Genomic DNA, 14,824 nt, shown 5'->3' with positions numbered 1-14,824 from the left:
TTAAGATAGTAGTCATAGATTCAGTTTTTCTGCTAACCAGTAAGCCTGTGTCTCTAGCACTGTGCCAAATGTTTGGGAATTTTTTCCAACTTGAGGAGCCTTCAGATATTTTCCTTTTGCTCCTTCTAAATAATTGTTATGAGCTGGTAAACATCTTGACAAACCAAATATAACTAATCCATCAGATGCCCCCTTTTCCTTGTCCTGTTATATAGTTAGACAAATTTTGTGACTCTTTCTAGGATCACATGATAAAGGCTTTTGAATTAGCCTCATTCTTAACTGTATTTAATGTTTTGAATGTACCAATACTTCTTTTTCTTATTTCTTACCTACTTATAATTTATATCAATTTGAAGTATTTTATATATCTTAGAAGTCACTTTAAATCTTTTTGGGAGTAAGATAAAACAAAAATATAGAAATAAAATGTTGGGGTGTACTCAGGAGAAGTCTAGGTATTTATAAGGAGCTTGCAGTGTACTTAGAGAACTATTTATCTGTAACCCAACATGCTTAGGCACATAAGCTTATGGTTCCTTGGCCCCTTTTTACTGAATGCCGATAGGATCAGAGAGCAGAGGGCAATTGACAACTTGGACCAGAAGTACCAAACTGTGAAATTTGTTTCATGAATATCGTTCATATGATCCTCCCTTTTAAGTCCATTAGAGCTACAAATAAGGAAACTGTAAATCTAAAAGGCTTTGTGATTGAGGGGGGATCCTTAGTGTAATCTGACATCACTTGGGTATAGTGACCACTTTATGCTGCTCCCCACTCTGGAATAATGGCGGGTTATTGCCATAGGGCCGTGGCAAGTTGCATTCTCTTGAACTGTCTCGTTTTGTCACTTTCCCCTGCTAATAGTCACTTATTGAGTCAGAGAAGTTGCAGACACTGCTTCCTCATATGTCTCTAGGGATACAGTTTTCTGAGCTACAAATCTACCAAGGGCATGAGAAAGAGAAGAAACAAAAAAAAAAAAAAAAAAGAAAGAAAGAAAGAAAGAAATCATCTCTGCTAATTCAATTGTGGGTTTCCTTGGATCAAAGACCAACTACTATAGCATACCAGTTCAAGACTTTACTCATGGGATGCTGGAGGCCCACTCATGATTTATATTAAGCCCTAAATGGTACACATGTGGTCTCTATGGAAGTATATTTAAAAGATTCTTTTTTATCACTAGCAAACTGAAGAATAACATACAAGGAGGTCTCATTCTGGTGATGCTGTTTAAGTACTAGAGGCTTGTAGTACTTATTATTGAGGATAATAAGTAGATAAAAGAAGAAAGGTTCATATATTAAGCTTTAAGTAAGATCGAATCTCAAAGGAACAAATAAAAATCTCTAGCACATGAAATCATCCCATTTGAACATATAACCAAATAGTTAAAATGTTGGAGAGTTTGGTTCTCAGGATCTTGAAACAAAAGGAGAAAAATCTTAAAAAAAAAAAAAAAAAAAAAGCACTGTCAGGCATGGGGATCAGGTTTTTTTTTTTTTTTAATCCTTATTTTCAACCTCTGGCTTAGAGAAAACTTTTTTTTTTTTAAAGGAAAACTAAGTGAAAAATATTTAATGAGCAACATTTTCTCAATTCTGCTGTTGAGTAATTACTACAAATTTTAGTATATAAACATACATGTCCAAGAAATGGAATTTTCTGTATTTTGTTATAACTTTATTTCCATCTCAAGCCTATATTCCATTAGTGACAGAAGCACGATTACTGTTCAAAATAATCTCACTATAATAAGAATTTCCTCAGTCAGGTGGGGAATTCATTTTCTTCCTCCCTCTCCTTCTAGCTGTTTCTCTTATGTTTGGCTTTCAAATCTTTATTAGTTTTTCTCTTCTGGTAAGAAAAGAGAAAGGTGAAAAATTATATCAGCTAAGTTTTCTCTTTCTTAGCGACTGGTGTACTTTGGATGAGAATACATGTAAATCAGATGATATTCTGTAATTTTCTAATGTTTTCCATTTGAGTAATTTTATTGGACTGGCCAAAATGTTTGTTTGGGTTTTTCTGTAGCACCTTATGGAAAACCTGAATGCATCTTTAGGCCAACTCAATATGTGTATTTCTCTGCAAAGTTTGTCAAAATCTTTTACATACAATGGAAGAGTTTCTGAAGTTAAATATGCAGCTTTTGCCTTTTGAAATTTGTTTAAAAAAGTATTATCTTTGTAAACAGTATTGAAAAATAATTCTTAAGTTCCCAATCAGCCAAAAAGGTAGATAGCAGATAAGTGACTTTAAATAGAAGGCTCAGAACTCTAGATTCATATTTTTTTGACTTTCTAGAATCATTTTATTCTGAAAACTGTGACTTCACATATTCACATGTGTTACTCTTTTCCAGTAGTTGGTAGCTGACCAAATCTGAGACAACTCCAATCTTCTCCACAGTGACAACTCATTGGATCAGGAATAAGCAGATTATTCAAGTTGAATTTGTTAGTTTCTCTGGGAATTTGGAATCAGGACTAAGCTTACAGGTGTCTGAGAGGACTGTATAAATTTAGATTAATAGTATTTTTGCTCTACTGTACAGACTGAGGTGAGAGAAAATATTGCTTAGCGTTAAACAAATAAAACAGAACGATCAGAAACAGAAAACAAATGTCTTAATAGAACTTGAGTTCTTGATTTCAGTTGTTGCCAAGACTCAGTTAAACGTGCATTTCATGATCATGAGAAATACTAATACTATCCTTTCTACTTTCGGCTTAGGTTTATGTTACTTGCAACCAAACAAACACTGACCAATAGTCCCTAGTGTCTTTTATGCCAGGCTAATTCAGATAGACTCTATTACTATACTGCGTAGAGAGCAAATGACTTCATATTTCTCACTAGCCTTAAGTCATTTCTTTTCCATGTGGTTTCATTTAAGAATTGAGGCACAAGAAGCAAACCATGTGTTTGTAACTTCAAAACACCAAATGGAAAATTAATTCTAGAAAACTTTCTAATAATCAGAGAGATATTAAAAATGATATAAGCTCATATTCAGGGCATTTAATTTTGGTTTGACCAATAAATAGTCTAAAACATAATGAGAATTTTTTTTGGTTTACCTGTGAAAAGTCTGCTGATGGTTGAAGGAAGAAATGTCTATGCATTTTTCTAGGTTTTCTAGAGTATGTAGTTTAGGCCCCATAAAAGAAGAAGGCAAGTCATTGTCTACAGGTTATCAAAAAAAGAAGAAGAAGAAGAAAGGAAAACCATGAAGCTGTATAAACAGTTAGATGACATAAAGTAATTGAATGGTTCAGTTCAGTTCAGTCGCTCAGTCATGTCTGACTCTTGGCAATCCCATGAGTTGCAGCACGCCAGGCCTCCCTGTCCCAACCGGAGTTCACTCCGGTTCATGTCCATCGAGTCCGTGATGCCATCCAGCCATCTCATCCTCTGTCGTTCCCTTTTCCTCCTGCCCCCAATCCCTCCCAGCATCAGAGTGTTTTCCAATGAGTCAACTCTTCACACGAGGTGGCCAAAGTACTGGAGTTTCAGCTTTAGCATCATTCCTTCCAAAGAAATCCCAGGGCTCATCTGCTTCAGAATGGACTGGCTGGATCTCCTTGCAGTCCAAGGGACTCTCAAGAGTCTTCTCCAACACCACAGTTCAAAAGCATCAATTCTTCGGCGCTCAGCTTTCTTCACAGTCCAACTCTCACATCCATACATGACCACAGGAAGAACCATAGCCTTGACTAGACGGACCTTAGTCGGCAAAGTAATGTTTCTGCTTTTGAATATGCATCTAGGTTGGTCATAACTTTTCTTCCAAGGAGTAAGCGTCCTTTAATTTCATGGCTGCAGTCACCATCTGCAGTGATTTTGGAGCCCCAAAATTGAACTTTGTTGCATGACTTGAGTTAATTACTTAATCTCTCAGTGCTCAAGTTTCCTGTCTAAAAGATAAGAGTAAGAGCTTCTGTATCATAGGAGGATCATGAGTTATAAATGAGTTAATACATGTAAGTCATTTAGAGTACTGCCTTATACTTCATATAAACATAGTAAGCTATCATTTTCTCAGATAGAAATTCTAGAAAATGTAGGATTCATAGAGTTTGATTATCTGCAATTGAAGCACTGGCCCTTAAACAAGTCTTTCACAGTATTCCATTTATGCCTGTTTCTCTCAAGTTATTTAAAAACAAAAATAAAATTTAAAATGAAAGAAAAAAAAGAGGTATTCTCTATGAAATTTTTAGGAAGAGAGGGAGCTGTCACAAAGTCTAATGTTGACAGAGTGCTCATATTTCAGCATATTTATAAATCTTCCCAGTGTAGCAGACATATTATTTTTTTCCTATCCTCTTCCTTTTTCTTCCTTTTGGTAATAGAACCTCCATTTCATGTGAAAAACATACACATGATTCGATTGGGAGTGAAACTGAACCCCTTGTCCCAAGCTAATGGTAGGCAGGTGACCAAGATAGCTAATCAGAATGCTTAATCTAGAGCTTTAGGGAAGGCACTAAAGCTTCTTTGTGCTAGTGAGCCAATATATGATTGCTAACCTTTATCCAGCTACATGAAGAGAGCTATTGGACAGAGAGGACTTATTTCCTAATGGAATCCTATAAGACCTTGGATCCCAGACAAGTTTGAGGAAATATATCCCTGGATTTTAGGGACAGGGCCTCAAAGTCTGTTGAATATTTTTTCTCTTATGCTATTTTGACAATGGTTTTTCATTAGCTCTAACTAAAAGGGTTCCAGTGACTGCATCTAACCATATCTGCTTTAACTTTGAGATGCTAAAGGAGAATGAAAATGGGGTTCATTTGATTCACTTTACCCCAGTAGAACAAAACTAAGAGACATTTAAATATGCATATTTATTTATTTTTAAGGAATACATCCATTTGTTGGAAATCAGTTCAGTTCAGTTCAATCTCTCAGTCGTGTCCAACCCCTGGTGACTCTATGGACTGCAGCATGCCAGGCCTCCCTGTCCATCACCAACTCCCGGGGTTTACTCAGACTCATGTCCATTGAGTCGGTGATGCCATCCAACCATCTCATCCTGTCATCCCCTTCTCCCACCTTCAATCTTTCCCAGCATCAAGTCTTTTCAAATGAGTCAGTTCTTCGCATCAGGTGGCCAAAGTATTGGAGTTTCAATTTTGGCATCAGTCCTTGCAGTGAATATTCATGACTGGTTTCCTTTAGGATGGACTGGTTGGATCTCTTTGCAGTCCAAGGGACTCTCAAGAGTTCTCCAACACCACAGTTCAAAAGCATCAGTTCTTCGGCACTCAGCTTTCTTAGTCCAACTCTCACATCCATACATGACTACTGGAAAAACCATAGTTTTGACTAGATGGATTTTGTTGGCAAAGTTATGTCTCTGCTTTTTAATATGTTGTCTAGGTTGATCATGAAGGCTTTTCTTCTAAGGAGTAAGTGTCTTTTAATTTCAAGGCTGCAGTCACCATCTGCAGTGATTTTAGAGCCCCCAAATAAAGTCTGGCACTGTTTTCATTGTTTCCTCATCTATTTGCCATGAAGTGATGTGACCGGATGTCATGATCTTCGTTTTCTGAATGTTGAGCTAAGCCAACTTTTTCACTCTCCTCTTTCACTTTCATCAAGAGGCCCTTTAGTTCTTCTTCACTTTCTGCCATAAGGGTGGTGTCATCTGATTCAGTTCAGTTCAGTCGCCCAGTCGTGTCCGACTCCTTGCGACCCCATGAATCGCAGCACGCCAGGCCTCCCTGTCCATCACCATCTCCCGGAGTTCACTCAGACTCACGTCCATTGAGTCCGTGGTGCCATCCAGCCATCTCATCCTCGGTCGTCCCCTTCTCCTCCTGCCCCCAGTCCCTCCCAGCATCAGAGTCTTTTCCAGTGAGTCAACTCTTCGCATGAGGTGGCCAAAGCACTGGTGTTTCAGCTTTAGCATCATTCTTTCCAAAGAAATCCCAGGGTTGATCTCCTTCAGAATGGACTGGTTGGATCTCCTTGCAGTCCAAGGGACTCACAAGAGCCTTCTCCAACACCACAGTTCAAAAGCATCAATTCTTCGGTGCTCAGCCTTCTTCACAATCCAACTTTCATATCCATACATGACCACGGGAAAAATCATAGCCTTGACTAGATGGACCTTAGTCGGCAAAGTAATGTCTCTGCTTTTGAATATACTATCTAGGTTGGTCATTACTTTTCTTCCAAGGAGTAAGCGTCTTTAATTTTATGGCTGCAGTCATCAATCTTCAGTGATTTTGGAGCCCCCCCCCCCCAAAAAAAAGTCTGACATTGTTTCTACTGTTTCCCCATCTATTTCCCATGAAGTGATGGGACCGGATGCTATGATCTTCATTTTCTGAATGTTGAGCTTTAAGCCAACTTTTTCCCTCTCCTCTTTCACTTTCATCAAGAGGTTTTTTAGTTCCTCTTCAATTTCTGCCATAAGGGTGGTGTCATCTGCATATCTGAGGTTACTGATGTTTCTTCTGGAAATCTTGATTCCAGCTGTGCTTCTTCCAGCCCAGCATTTCTCATGATGTACTCTGCATAGAAGTTAAATAAGCAGGGTGACAATATACAGCCTTGACGTACTTCTTTTCCTAATTGGAACCAGCCTGTTGTTTCATGTCCAGTTCTAACTGCTGCTTCCTGACCTGCATACAGATTTCTCAAGAGGCAGGTCAGGTAGTCTGGTATTCCCATCTTTTTCAGAATTTTCCATAGTTTATTGTGATCCACACAGTCAAAGGCTTTGGCATAGTCAATAAAGCAGAAATCGATGTTTTTCTGGAACTCTCTTGCTTGTTCCATGATCCAGCAGATGTTGGCAATTTGATCTCTGGTTCCTCTGCCTTTTCTAAAACCAACTTGACCATCAGGGAGTTCATGGTTCACGTACTGCTGAAGCCTGGCTTGGAGAATTTTGAGCATTACTTTACTAGCATGTGAGATGAGTGCAAGTGTGTGGTAGTTTGAGCATTCTTTGGCATTGCCTTTCTTTAGGATTGGAATGAAAACTGACCTTTTCCAGTCCTGTGGCCACTGCTGAGTTTTCCAAATGTGCTGGCATATTGAGTGCAGCACTTTCACAGCATCATCTTTCAGGATTTGAAACAGCTCAACTGGAATTCCATCACCTCCACTAGCTTTGTTCATAGTGATGCTTTCTAAGGCCCACTTGACTTCACTTTCCAAGATGTCTGGCTCTAGATTAGTGATCACATCTTCATGATTATCTAGGTCATGAAGATCTTTTTGTATAGTTCTTCTGTGTGTTCTTGCCACCTCTTCTTAATATCTTCTGCTTCTGTTAGGTCCATACCATTTCTGTCTTTTATTGAGCCCATCTGTGCATGAAATATTCCCTTGGTATCTCTAATTTCTTGAAGAGATCTCTAGTCTTTCCCATTCTGTTGTTTTCCTCTATTTCTTTGCATTGATCACTGAGGAAGGCTTTCTTATCTCTTCTTGCTTTTCTTTGGAACTCTGCATTCAGATGCTTATATCTTTCCTTTTCTCCTTTGCTTTTCACCTCTCTTCTTTTCACAGCTATTTGTAAGGCCTCTTCAGACAGCCATTTTTCTTTTTTGCATTTCTTTTCCATGGGGATGGTCTTGATCCCTTTCTCCTGTACAATGTCACGAACCTCTGTCCATAGTTCATCAGGCACTCTATCTATCAGATCTAGGCCCTTAAATCTATTTCTCACTTCCACTGTATAATCATAAGGGATTTGATTTAGGCCATACCTGAATGGTCTAGCAGTTTTCCCTACTTTCTTCAATTTGAGTCTGAATTTGGCAATAAGGAGTTCATGATCTGAGCTACAGTCAGCTCCTGGTCTTGTTTTTGTTGACTGTATAGAGCTTCTCCATCTTTGGCTTCAAAGAATATAATCAGTCTGATTTCAGTGTTCACCATCTGGTGATGTCCATGTGTAGAGTCTTCTCTTGTGTTGTTGGAAGAGGGTGTTTGCTATGACCAGTGCATTTTCTTGGCAAAACTCTATTAGTCTTTGCCCTGCTTCATTCCGCATTCCAAGGCCAAATTTGCCTGTTACTCCAGGTGTTTCTTGACTTCCTACTTTTGCATTCCAGTCCCCTCTAATGAAAAGGACATCTTTTTTGGGTGTTCGTTCTAAAAGGTCTTGTAGGTCTTCATAAAACCGTTCAACTTCAGTTTCTTCACTGTTACTGGTTGGGGCATAGACTTGGATAATTTTGATATTGAATGGTTTGCCTTGGAGATGAACAGAGATCATTCTGTCATTTTTGAGATTGCATCCAAGTACTGCATTTCAGACTCTTTTGTTGACCATGATGGCTACTCCATTTCTTCTGAGGGATTCCTGCCCACAGTAGTAGATATCATGGTCATCTGAGTTAAATTCACACATTCCAGTTCATTTTAGTTCGCTGATTCCTAGAATGTCAACGTCCACCCTTGCCATCTCCTGTTTGACCACTTCCAATTCGCCTTGATTCATGGACCTGACATTCCAGGTTCCTATGCAATATTGCTCTTTATAGCATTGGATCTTGCTTCTATCACCAGTCACATCCACAACTGGGTATTGTTTTTGCTTTGGCTCCATCCCTTCATTCTTTCTGGAGTTATTTCTCCACTGATCTCCAGTAGCATATTGGGCACCTACTGACCTGGGGAGTTCCTCTTTTGGTATCCTATCATTTTGCCTTTTCATACTGTTCATGGGGTTCTCAAGGCAAGAATACTGAAGTGGCTTGCCATTCCCTTCTCCAGTGGACCACATTCTGTCAGACCTCTCCACCATGACCTGCCCATCTTGGGTTGCCCTGCGGGCATGGCTTGGTTTCATTGAGTTAGACAAGGCTGTGGTCCTAGTGTGATTAGATTGACTAGTTTTCTGTGAGTATGGTGTCAGTGTGTCTGCCCTCTGATGCCCTCTTGCGACACCTACCATCTTACTTGGGTTTCTCTTACCTTGGGCGTGCAGCATCTCTTCATGGCTGCTCCAGCAAAGCACAGCCGCTGTTCCTTACCTTGGACGAGGGGTATCTCCTTACCGCCCCCGTTCCTGACCTTCAACGTGGGATAGCTCCTCTAGGCCCTCCTGTGCCTGCGCAGCCACCGCTCCTGTGGTTGCTCCTCCCTGGCTGCCGGCCCTGGCCTCGGACGTGGGTGGCTCCTCCCAGCTGCTGCTCCTGGCCTGGGCTCGGGGTGGCTCCTCAGGGTCACTGCCCCTGACCTCGGACGCGGGGTGGCTCCTCCCGGCCGCTACAGTCGGCTGTGAGCCAGTGCACTAAGTGCGGCCGGGAGGAGCCACCCCACGTCTGAGGTCAGGGGCAGTGGCCTAGAGTGCCAGGCTGCGACGGCGCAGGAACTGCCGAGAGGAGCTGCCCTGTGTCTGAGGTCAGGGGCAGCGGCCGAGGGGAGACACCCCTCGTCCGAGTTCAGGGGTGGCGGCCGGGAGGAGCTACCCCGCGTCATCTGCATATCTGAGGTTATTGATATTTCTCCCGGCAATCTTGATTCCAGCTTGTGCTTCCTCCAGCCCAGCATTTCTCATGATGTACTCTGCATATAAGTTAAGCAAGCAGGGTGACAATATACAGCCTTGATGTACTCCTTTTCCTATTTGGAACCAATGTGTTGTTCCATGTCCAGTTCTAACTGTTGCTTCCTGACCCGCATACAGGTTCTCAAGAGGCTGGTCAGATGGTCTGGTATTCCCATCTCTTTCAGAATTTTCCACAGTTTCTTGTGATCCACACAGTCAAAGGCTTTGACATAGTCAATAAAACAGAAATAGATATTTTTCTGGAACTCTTGCTTTTTCCATGATCCATTGGATGTTGGTAATTTGATCTCTGGTTCCTCTGCCTTTTTTAAAATCAGCTTGAACATCTGGAATTTCACAGTTCACGTATGCTGAAGCCTGGCCTGGAGAATTTTGAGCATTACTTTACCAGCATGTGAGATGAGTGCAACTGTGCAGTAGTTTAAGCATTCTTTGGCATTGCCTTTCTTTGGGATTGGAATGAAAACTGACACTTTTCTAGTCCTGTGGCCACTGCTGAGTTTTCCAAATTTGCTGGCATATTGAGTGCAGCACTTTCACAGCATCATCTTTTAGGATTTGAAATAGCTCCACTGGAATTCCATCACCTCCACTAGCTTACTGGAAATAATTGACAATAAATTTAAAAATTCTTGAGTTAGAAGAGTGGATTGCGACAAACAACATGCCACTAGATGAGACTAAATAAGAGGACTGAATAATGGCTCAAAAAGTCAACTGTGTATTTTCGTAATGAGAGACCTCTACAGGAACAGTTCTTGTTTCAAACTGCGCATCATAAGATAACAATAAGATGAGGCTGCTAAAATAGCTTACATTAAAATAAAATGCTTTGTTAAACTTTATTGTATAGACTAAAGAGAGCTCTGTGCTATACAGTAGGTTCTATTTAGTTGTGTGTTTTACACATAGTAGTGTGTATATATATATATATATTTATGTATATATACATATATATATCCCGATATCCCAATTCATTCTACCTCACCCTCCCCCCTCAGTAAGTATGTGTTTATCGAGGCCAGTTATTTATGGATTAATCAGGTTAACAAGAAAAGACTGGAAAAAATAGATCTTGATGACAAAAATCTTTGATAAATTGATTATAGCACATCGATTTAAATATACTATGGTCAAGGATAAAATCACCTTAAAAATATATGCTTCAGATAGTAACTTCAAATTCATGTATCAGGAGATCATATAGACATAAATTTTCTGCCTTCTGCTAATATCATTAAGATTATAAAATTCAGTTTTTAGATCAAGTGTTAAAGTGTTCTGAAATTCCATTCAAAAGTGCTTTAGAGTTCAGCTGTAAGCCTAAAACAATTCTTGAGGATAAGATACAAGAATATGCAAATAAAGAACAACTGATCAAAAAAGGACAAGAATTAAAAAACAGGGTACTTCTCAACTTTGTACCCACCCCCATTCCCCTCTGCATTTCTCATTTACAATTGGTAATCCTCATCCCATTGCATGTATTGGGCAAAAAGGGGCAGGAAGGTGGGGCTGATGACTAAAAGCTCCTTAGAATGTCACTTAAGACTTTCTCCTTTGGAATTAGTTTGAGAGTTTCCCAAGGTTTTAATATTGACTCCTGCACTTTGAAGCATTTTGCTTTCCACCCATCCATCCTCTAAAAGTTACTAGTCTCAACACAGTTTTTATCCTTAAGAAACTGAGGCATAGATGACTTTAAATGCCTTGCTATAAAACTCACAATGAGATTATGGGAGAGATGAAATTAAGACTCCGTTACAGTACCCCATCATACAATTTCCTGCTGCTGCTAAGTCCTTCGGTCGTGTCTGACTCTGTGCGACCCCATAGCCGGCCTACATGACTATTATCCTTGCTTACCAGGCCTTGTTGTTTCTGTCTTTCCTGTGTGCTCAGATATCCAGAGGATATGGGAAAATATAATTAACTGGGGACACTGAAGTTTGGCTGTAATTATCACTTCTAGGCAATCCACTGTGACAAGAACCTTACATGGTAGGCAGGTATTATTATCCAAAGCGGTATTTTAAACTCATGTTAAGTCCCACTACTTCTGACTTTTTCCAGTTCTCTCAGTTTGGAATAATTTTCTTCATCTCCTTGAACTACTGGAGGGTCTCATTGTAAATAATCTGTTGTGTATGATTTTTTTGTGTATGATGTATTGTGTATGATTTTCCAGCATAAACATAGGGTCCTCACAGGAAAATCTATACGACTAACTTCTGCTTAATCCTTTTTTCCACAACACCTCATATTGTTCTGAGTTAAATATATATGTGTGGAAGGACTTGCCCATAGTCTTGCTATGTGTCAGTTAATGGTGGTTTCTCCATTCAACATTCACAGTTTCTCCTGAGTATTTTTATTAAGCTTTGCATAGCAGTACATACAAATGCACTATTTACTGTTTCAGACCAGATTATACGCTTTTGAGTAGTCACATACCTAATAAAGCTAATTAGTAGCAGAAAGAAAACCAGTATTTAACAAAATCACTTTTGTGGCACAATCATTCAATCTGCATGAGTGGTTATTTGCTGAATTACTCAGGGAACAACCTGTTTCTGAGTCTTTTGGAGAGGAAACAGGGTCAGAGGATTGAGATGGAGAAAAGAGGTGTTTATATAGGGATTACTTCAAAAGTAAAAGTGAATTAAATTTGAGAAAAAGAAAAGCAAAATAATAAGATTTAAGGGAAATTACCAATGTGTGCAAAATACAATTGCATTATTTTCCTGTGTGCCTGTGTACAAACACATGAGAGAAAGGCAAGGGAATCTGTTTCTTTTTATGGTTGACTCTTCTGACTGCAGTGGGATTTTTCTGGCTACATTTGAGCTAAACATTATGGCAAATAGCAGAACACAGTAGTTATTGCACATGACTGTCTGTGAACTGGGTGGGCAGGAATTTTTCATTTCATAAATCATTTCAGCTTGCTGTCCTAAGGACTAAAAAAAACTCAAGAAAGAAAAACATGCTATGTGTTTTTCTTATTTCACCCTTTCCCAGTTTCAATAGATCTTTGGTGTTAATGATCAGGTTTTTAAGATCTTTCAAAATATATTGCTCTGCTTTTAAAATCAATTATTATGTTTTCCTTTTTTATTTTCTTCCTTGCCAGGGAAATTTAGTACCAAAAGCAATGTAGTTTATTTACTCCTTCCTTTATTTCTGCTTATTTATAGCTTAGCCTATATCAATGAAATAATGTTATATTATTTTACTGCTGATTGCTTAATGTTCATAGTTCAAAATTCCAGCCAAGGTCCTGAAGTGGTTTTTCCCTTATTTAAGATTTCCTGCTAAAGACATTCTATTACAGCTTTGCAAATAAGTACCTCCCTGGCCTCAAGTCACTATAAAGGTAATTTAGTAATTTAAATAAACACTCTTGGCCAATCTGTTTCCTCCCTTCAAGGAGACTGGAGAGAAGTCGTTTCCTTAATATTTCAGATTTCTCCCCATTTTCCTTAAATGATCCTTCTGTCTTCAACCAAGATATTAGTTTAGGTAAGTCATCTGTAACATGTCTCCAGTGCAAACATGGAATGCATTTGGTGGGACAAAGCAAAATAGGTTTAAAAAATGTGCTTCACAGTTAATCAGTGAAGATTGTTTTGTATTTTGCTTACTGTTGGGGAAAGAAATTTAAATCGGTCCTTGAGACTAAACGGTTATCATAATCAAAGTCCAGAGCAGAGCTATGGTTTCTATCTAGAGAAAGGACCTCCCCCTTCCTCAACTCTACCTTCTCAGCCTTCCCCTCACAATGGCCAAAAAGACATTTCCTTTCAAGTCTTCCCATTTGCTAATCCTGCCTTCATACCTAGCATTTTCATAAATCCCTCACATTTGTTACTGATCTCATCTTTAGAATTGGCTACCAAAAAGTAATGTTCGAATGTGAAATAGAGAAGATACCCTTTATATTTATTTAAACAAACTTCTAATTTATGATAGTAATAACTATGACTAACAGAATCACAGCCGAGTTCTGATAACATGCAAATAACCACTTGTGCCAAGTGAATTTGTTGGTTTTAGTTGATAGGTTTCTGATTGGATGTTCATAAAGAGCTTGAGTATTGTTTGCTCTTAATTCTTCTGAAATCTTGAAAACTCCATTATACAGTTAACAAATTTTGAGAAAATTAAAAAGAATTATATAAAAGCAAATTTATTATTATTATATTGGCTGCATTTAGTGTGGTTCTCCCTATATATAGTGATTTTTTTTTAAGTGTGAAAAGTAAATACAAAAGGTAGTTCATAGCCACAACTAAGATATATAGAAATGTTGATTTAAGTAGAGAGTTAAACTTCTGAAATGCTTCATTTTCCTCGATGTAAATAGTCTGTGTAAGCATGAATTAAAATGAAAATCCTTGATATAGTCATTAGAACTCAAGAGAAAAATTATGTCAGGTGAATATGTTGTTTAGTTGCTAAGTCATGTCTGACTCTTTGCAACCCCATGTACTATAAACTGCCAGTCCCCTCTGTTCATGAGATTTTCCAGGCAAGAATACTGGAGTGGGTTGCTATTTCCTCCTCCAGGGGATCTTCCTGATCTAGGCATCAAACCTCATCTCCTGCACTGCAAGAGGATTTTTTACCACTGAGCCACCAGGGAAGCCCCCAGGTGAACACTGTGCTGTTCATTTGTACTGCAATTAATTCTAAAAAAATTCACTTGATAAATTATGAAATAGAAGTGAATGGCCCAGCTTAGGTTAGAACCAGTCTGAACTCTTTCCTATGATTTTTGAACACAAATGATAGAAAGTATCTGTCAGCCTTTCTCTGATGGCAAGACTGTGATTGGGATCTGGCTGTTTACCAAGAGTCCAGAGTCAGAAAAGTCTGGAGACTGTCTGTGGATTGTCTCTTGTGCCAGCTAATTGTCCCCTACATCCACAACTGGTTTTCTTGGGGTTTGGTTATAGGTACCAATATATAGGCTTCCTAGTTAGAGCTAGGGGTAAAGAACCTGTGGTCAACGCAGGAGATATGAGAAGTGGGCTTGATCACTGCTTGGGAAGATTCCCTGGAGAAGAAAGGCATGACAACCCACTGTAGTATTCCTGCCTGGAGAGTCTCACAGACAGAGGATCCTGGCAGGCTATAGTCTGTAGGACTGCAAAGAGTTGGACATGACTGAAACGACTTAGCACGCATGTACCTGCATATATATATACATACATATATATATATGTACATGCTACTTCCTAATCAAGTTTGATTTGTATTTGTCACTTC

The sequence above is a fragment of the Budorcas taxicolor genome, chromosome 23 (genome assembly GCF_023091745.1).
Source record: "Budorcas taxicolor isolate Tak-1 chromosome 23, Takin1.1, whole genome shotgun sequence".
Classification (NCBI taxonomy): Eukaryota; Metazoa; Chordata; class Mammalia; order Artiodactyla; family Bovidae; genus Budorcas; species Budorcas taxicolor.
Note: the sequence above shows the minus strand (reverse complement) of the source record.